General features: G+C 39.1%; 1 pseudogene; it reads left to right on the top strand.

Moving 5' to 3' along the window:
* The first annotated feature begins 7,181 nt into the window (after nucleotides 1–7,181).
* LOC106733812 (ferritin light chain pseudogene) lies at nucleotides 7,182–7,906 on the top strand (annotated as a pseudogene).
* The last annotated feature ends 220 nt before the right edge of the window (nucleotides 7,907–8,126 follow it).

Raw genomic sequence — 8,126 nt, 5'->3', positions numbered from 1 at the left:
AAAAAAGATTATTCATCACGACCAAGTAGACTTTATTCCAGGGAAACAAGGGTGGTTCAACATATGCAAGACCATAAACATAATACACCATATTAATAGAAAGAAAGGTAAAAACCATATGATTATTTCAATTAGTGCAGAGAAAGTATTCAACAAAATACAACATGGCTTCATCATAGAAGAGTTATTTCTCAACACACTAAAAATTCTATATGAAAAACCTTTAGCTAACATTATACTGAATGGGAAAAAACTAACAGCTTTTCTTCTAAAAACTGGTACTAGACAAGGCTGCCCACTTTCTCCACTGCTTTTTAATATAATGCTGTAAGTCCTAGCCAATACAATCAGAAAAGAGAATAATATAAAAGGCATTCAGATAAGAAAAGAGGAATAAAAAATATTTGTATTTGCAGATGCCATGATGGTATACATAGAAGACCCAAAGATATTCATGAAAAAACTTTTTGAAGTAATAAATAAGTGGCAGGGTACATATTTAACATCCAAAAATCTATAGCATTTTTATATACAAATAATCTGACCAAGGTAGAATGAAGAAAAGGAATCCCTTTTATCATAGCCACAAAATGTGTAAGGTACCTAGGGATAAACTTGACCAAGGAAGTCAAAGACCTTTGCAAGGAAAACTATGAGAATTTTTTAAAAGATATTAAAAAAGACACAGAAAAATGGAAGGACATATTTCACTTTTCATCCTTGTTCACACATTCACACAATCCATGTTCCTGGATTGGAAAAATTAATATAATCAAAATGACTATTCTGCCCAAATTATTCTACGTGTTTAATGCAATTCTAATCAAATTGCCAGAGACATTCTTCACAGATCTAGAAAAGATAATCATTGAATTTGTCTAGAATCCTAAAAGACCCCATATTGCCGAAGCAGCCCTGTGCAAGAGAGTGGATTGGGCAACATCTCGCCCCCTGACACCAAAATATACTGTAAAGCTGTGGTAGTCAAAACAGCATGGTTTTGGCACAAAAATAGGTGAAACAATGGAATAGGATAGAGACCCCAGGAATAACCCCCCAAAACATATAGCCACCTTATTTTTGACAAAGGATACCAGTAAATTCAGTAGGCAAAGGGAGAACTCTTTAGCAAATGGTGCTGGAAGAAAATGGGTATCCACCTGCAGTAAGATGAAACTGGATCCTCAACTTTTCCCTTAACAAAAATCAACTCAAAATGGATCAAAGATCTGAACCTAAGACCTCAAACTATAAAACTACTGGTAGAAAACACTGGGGAATCTCTGGGAGACATTGGGGTAGGCAAAGACTTCTTAAATAAGACCCTCCAAAGCACAGGCGATAATCCCCAAAATAGACAAGTGGGATTTTGTCACATTAAGAAGTTTCTGCACAGCAAAGGACATAGTAATCAGTGTGAATTGACAACCCTCAGAATGGGAGAATATTTTTGTAAACTATGCCTCAGATAAGGGACCAGAATACACAGGGAACTCAAGTGGCTTCCTTGGGGGGAAAATAATGATTAACCCAATTAAAAGATGAGAGAATGAGCTGAACAAGCAACTCTCTAAGAAAACATATGAGCAGCCAAAAAGCATATGAGGAAATATTTAACATCCCTCCTCATAAGGGAGATGCAGATTAAAACCACAATGAGATACCACCTACCCTCTGTCAGAATGACAAAGATTAAAAATACAAAAAGTGATTAGTGGTGGCAGGGTTGTGGTGAAGGAGGAACTCTCCTACACGTTGATGGGGACGTAAATTGGTCTGGCCACTGCGGAAAACAATATGGAGGTTTTTCAGAGACCTACAAATAGAACTACTTATGATCCAGCAATTCCACTCCTAGGTATCTACCCAATGGATAAGATAATAGTCGGAAAAGCACTTGCACATCAGTGTTTATTGTGGCACTATTCATAATGGCTAAGACATGGAACCAACCCAAATATCCATGAAAAGATGAATAGATTGAAAAAGTGTAGCACATATACTCTATGGAATACTATTCAGCCATAAAAAGCAAGCCCCTGGTATTTGTTAGACAGTGGTCAAGCATGCACATGTGCCCTGCGTGAGTTTCAAGTTGCCAGGTCAGGTATTCAAACTGTGGTCAACTATGTGGGAGTCCAGTGAAGTAACCGTTATACCATCTACTGGTCCCTTAAGATTCAATTTTTTTTTTTATATTGTATGATGTCTGATAAAATTCTGTTTTACGTAAGGTGTTAGCTATTGAAAACAATTTATCTTGCAATTTCAAGATAAACTTTCTTTATATTGATATAGAAGCTTAAAAGAGGGAATTACAGGGGTCAGGTAGTATGGTGGTTAAGGTCCTGGGTCCCACATGGCTGACTCCATGTTTCGAATCCTGGACCTGTTGGCCTGAAAATAATACTGGATACATGTGCATGCATGCCCAAAAACCTAAGAGGAGAATGAAGGGGTGGGGGAGGAAGGAATTGTGGCATCGCCATCTCCCCTGGGGTACACTTTCCCTTTCTGTCTCTAACAAGTGCACATGTCCTTTGGTAAAAAGCTAAACAACCAACCAACCATAAAGTTTTTATTTTCAAACTGAATAAAAATGTGACAACTGCCCTTATTATTATAAACAGAAAAGACCCCAAATTTGCAACAAACATTAATATGACGTAATGTTCTCAAAATAGATGGATATCATGTTTTCACCTGATGTTGGAATGAAAATAATGGCATGTTGAAAGCACATTTCAATCAGATATTCCTGGACCCTGTCTGGTGTATAATTTAACTTGGCACATATGGGTTGCAGAAGTATACTTGGCCATAATTCTATGAGAGAGAACAAAGTTCTGAATTTCAGAAAATAACTGGTAAACCTTCATAGTTTATGACATGATCACCATAAGCTGTACTTCTGTTCAATAATAACAATACTTTATTTCAGAGTTCATGTAAGCACAGATTAACCTGTCTGCATAGGGTAATGCTTTGGGGGACTTCTATATACAAAAGTTTGGAATAGTAGCCATTTGATTATGTCCACTGTGCTTTATTAAGATTTTAAGAAACATATATTACAAAAGTGTTCATGGAATTCTTCAGGCATTGCTGTAGTCATAGAATATAGTTTGTTTACTACTACACTTAAGTGTATGGAAGAAATGTCATTAGGAACTGCATTTTGTATTTGGAGGATTTTATTTTCAGAGAATTTATTGGTTATATAGTGAAAATGCTTACACTGGTAATTACTGGTTTTTCAGAGAAGTAATGATGCATTTTTGCATAGAAATAATACATCATGACTTTTCTGATGACCCACTATTTCCTAGTTCCTCTAGGACCTGCCTTGTTCCAGACTAATATTTCTATAGTTTAAGTATTATCAAAAGAACAGTTGACTTAAAAAGTTGAGACATGTTACGACACAAATGAGATTGAAGAGAGATCAAACTAACCCTCTAAATTAGTATAAACATCATGTGAGTAAACTGAAGTAGCTGTCATTTAAAAGTTCAGATTTTCCTGAAAATTATATAAAATCCTAAATAATGGTATAAACACACTGTGTTTTACTTACACATTTTCACAATAAGCATGATTTGCAATGCATTTTTTTTTAGTGGTTAAAAATAAATTCAGTAATGAGTTCATTTTTTCAGGATTTTTTTTTGTGATTTGAGGATAGGAGTATGTTAAACTCAGTTACCAGGATCTGTAACATGTTTACAGAAACTCAAATTCCAGGGTGGTGCTCCAACTCTTACAAGGATGATTCAGCAGTGGGGCTAGCAGGTGACATGGTGTTTAAGGTGGCTGGATCTCATAAGGCTGACTACACTGTTTGAGTCCTGGACCTGTTGACTTGAAAAACACACCAGATGTGTGTGTGTATGCTCAAAATCCCTGCAGGAGAAAAGATGAGAAGGGATTTTAGTGTAGCCATCCTTTAGGGGGTGATTTCTCACTTTCCTTCACTCTCTCTTTAGCTTTCCAGAAAGTGCATGTACACCTTATATACCTTATAGCAGATATATGTGTATATATATATTTTTTCAACATTATGTATTTACACTGGCTATACCTTTTCTTTTAACTTTCCTGTTTTAGTGTTTCCCTGGAGTTTGCTCATCAGTTGTAAATTACTTTGTACCACGAATTTTGAGATATATTTTCGTATTATAGTTTCTGGCAATAATTTTTGATCTGTTAGGATGCACATCACTGTTTAGATTATACAACTGCTGTGACATCAATGGTCAACTATTCTTAATCTGTTGGCATTATTCTGTCATTGTACATGATAGTTACTCAATTCTTGTATTCTCTCCCTTTTTTTTTCCCCTTTGTCTTTTGCTATAGGGTGCATGTACTTGCTGAAAAGAGACACAGAGGGAGGAGAGGGGCCTAGGGAAGGACATTTGGAGGAAGGATACAGAGGCAGAGCATTGATGGGATGGAGAGGTGTGGTGTATATAATCTGTTGAAGATATTTTGATCATCTGGACTGGGAAGAAATGTTCACATATTGAAATGTTCACTTCATAAGCTAAACAATGTCATTGAATGTATATAAAAATAAATAAATAAATTTTTAAAAAGAATATACAGATAACATATGCTAATTAAAGTTAAATAAATGAGTTAAATACTCTTTAAAAAAGAAAAAAAAAAAAAAAAGGAGGGGAAATGAGAAATCACCCCAGGATGAAATGGAAACACTGTAGTCTCTTCTTCCCCAATTCTCCTCTTGGGATTTTGAGCATGCATGCATATGTGCCTGGCATGATTTTCAAGCCACTGAGTCTAAGACTGTAACAGTGGAGTTGTCTATGTGGGATCCAGCTGGCCCCTCTCTCCTTGTTTTTAAAGCATAACAACAGAACAGTTCTTACAGAACAGTGCCATCATTAGATGTTTCAGGCATATGTACTCCTAGATAAAATTTTTGGGTCTAATTTTTAAGATTTAGAGTCTCAATTTTTCCTTCTTCTTCTCCTTCTTCTTTTAACATTTCTTTCATGAGAGAGAGGGACAGATACAGAATGCCTCCACCACTCCTCCACTGAGGTGTTGTCATTCTGTGATCCTGCTTGAGTCCTCTAGCCAGCCAGGATCATAGGCACATCTGCATGCACACCTGGTATGTTCAGATCAACCTGAGAATCAAACCCTGGGGCCTTCTTATATGGCTCCAGCATGGTGCAGTGGTTACCACCTGCACCATGGCACTAGACCTAGAGTCTTAATTTTTCTAAACTGCATCTTCGAATACCTCATACAATTTAAAATCTTTCAGATCTCTATCCCTATTTACCTTCAGAATGAAATTCAAATTATTGAGCATGTGGGACTGCTGAACACAATAAAGCTGATTGTACTCTACACATGGGTACTAGAAAGGAGGGAGAGTCTCACCAACTTGTCTACTACCCAAATTCTGAAGCTGGTTGCAGTGGGTGGAAACCTTTTCAGCTCATTGAGGGATGTTATATGGGTTAATGGAGCACCAGTGAACCTTCCTGTAAGGCTGGCTGTTCATCTGGCTTTTGCTTTCTTCCTAGGCTCCACTTTGTTCTTTCTTCTTCCTGCTAACACCACAGGAATATTTGTGGTCCTGATAGATGAAACTACTTGAAGTTCTCCAAATATGCTATGCTTTCTGGTACTTCGCAATAATAATAATTAGAGCTAATATTCATTAAACACTTAACTTATGCCAGCCATTTTGCATGTATTATGTTATTTTTTTTTTTTTTGAGAGATTTTCACTATAGGGTGTGTGCACTCACCAGACAGAGAGAGACATAGAGACAGAAAGTGAGAAATCACCCCCACCAGGGAAGATGATCACACCGCAATCCCTTCTCCTCCATTCTCCTCTCGGGATCTTGGGCACACACGCACACGCGCCCGGCGTGAGTTCTAAGCCACCAGGTCCAGGACTCGAACCGCGGTCGACTACGGGGGAATCCAGCGACATAGCCATTACGCTAACTGCTGGTTCCCGTGTATTATGTTATTTAATATAGCAAATATGTGAGTAGGTGCCATTATTGCCCTAATTAAATATGAATGAGAAAGTTGGGCTTGGCAAGGTTAAATGATTTGTCCAAGATCATACAGTAATCAAGTAGTGGAGTTAGGACATGAACCCATGTTATAATGGTTAGATTGAATTAGCTTTTGAAACTTTAACCACAAGAATTTTAGGTTAGTTTTTAAGGTTCGTAGAAGTTTTTATACCTTTCTAGAAATGGAGTCCATGGTCACATTTTGAGTACAAGATGCTGTTTGGGAAGATCACTTATGTAGATGTTTTGATTATGAGAAAGTATGGCACAACCTTATTCTGGAAGGTGGATCCAAACTTCTGCATGTAAAACCAGGAATTTTTGTCCTCATAAGAAAGAGTGGCACTGGGACCAGCAGTTAGCGTAATGGCTATGTCGCTGGACTCCCACGTAGTCGACCGCGGTTCGAGTCCCGGACCCGGTGGCTTAAACTCACGCCGGGCGCGTGTGCGTACGTGCCCAAGATCCCGAGAGGAGAATGCAGGGGAAGGGATTGCGGCGTGGCCATCCCCCCTGGGGGGTGATTTCCTGCTTTCTATATCTCTGTCTCTCTCTGTCTGTCTGGCGAGCGCACGAGCCCTATAGCAAAAAACCTCTCACCAAAAAAAAAAAAAAAAAGAAGTTGCTATTTTTACAAAGAATGGCACTTTGGGACTTTGGGACCAGCAAATTGCGTGATAGTAACGTTGCTGGTCTTCCATATGGTTAACTGTGGTTCCAGTCCTGGAACCAGAGATTTGATACTCACAGTGGGCACGTGTGTGTGTGTGCATGCCCAAAATCCCAAGAGGAGAATGGAGGAGAAGGGATTGTGGGGTGGCTATCACCATTGGGGGGTGATTTCTCGCTTTTGTCACTGTTTCTATCAAGTGCACATGCCCTATAGCAAAAATCTTAGAAAAAGAAAAAGGCACATCAACTGCCTGGAGGTCCGTGGATCTGTCTCTTGCTTCAGTGATTGGATGGAATAGATCTGAGGACTCCTCCCAGCCTCTGACCACCTTCTAATCTCTTTTCTAGTCATGTCTCTGGGATCATCTTCTAGGCCACCTCCTGTCTCTGGGACCAGCCAACACCGTTTTCTGGTTAGCTCTTAATTACAGACCAACTATGAGCTCCTAGATTTGTCCAAATTATTCTACTGAGGTGGAGGCCTCTGTTTACTGCATGATCAATCTGTACTTGCAGGCCTTTTAACATTCACTTCTCCCTGGGCTTCTATTTCACCTTGATGATGCTCTGGAGGGTGTGGGCCACTTCTTCCCTGAGTTGGTGGAGGAGAAGCGCAGGGTGCTGAGCATCTCTTAAAGAAGTAAAACCAACGCAGCAGCTGCATTCTTTTCCAGGCTGTGCAGAAGCCATCGCAGGATGAGTGGGGTTTAGCCCAAGATGCCATGGAGGCCCCCTGGCTCTAGAGAAGAGTTTGAGCCAGGCTCTTTTGTATCTTCATGCTCTGGGTTCTGCCCACACTGTCCCTCCACACCCTGTGACTTCCTAGAGATCCATTTACTAGATGAATAGGTGAAACTTAAGATAGATCACCACCTGACTAACCTCCATAGACTGGGTATCCTCCAGGCTGGGCTGAGCGAGTATCTCTTTGAAAGGCTCACTCAGAAGTATAACTAGGGGCAAGAGTCCAGTGTTCAGGTGCCCCTTCATCTCATGGTATCAGCTTCTAAGCCACTCTGGTCACTTGGCAGCTTTTTAGCTGCCATGGAGCCCTCTCATATGGCTTGGACCAAATGAAAATAAAGCTTTTTGCAGCAAATAAAAGAAAAAGAAAGAAAAGAATGACCCGTCTAGATTGGTTACTTTTGAATGAAAAAACAAAGCAAAGCAAATCTCTATAGGTCTTTAGGGTTGTCAAAGGTCTGATTTCTGGAATAAATCTTTTAGATATGAAAAAGGTTAGACTAGAGGAGATGTGGACTCTGCAATTGAATATCCATGGCAGTACTCCTATCTTTCAACAGAATGGAAGAATGAAAAGTATCCGTCATATACGGATAACAGCATTGAAGTACGAGACTCTTTTAAGAAAGAGGAACCCCA

This window comes from Tupaia chinensis, unplaced genomic scaffold (genome assembly GCF_000334495.1).
Source record: "Tupaia chinensis unplaced genomic scaffold, TupChi_1.0 Scaffold145208_1, whole genome shotgun sequence".
In the NCBI taxonomy this organism is placed as follows: Eukaryota; Metazoa; Chordata; class Mammalia; order Scandentia; family Tupaiidae; genus Tupaia; species Tupaia belangeri.
This window is presented reverse-complemented; position numbering and strand designations above follow the sequence as displayed.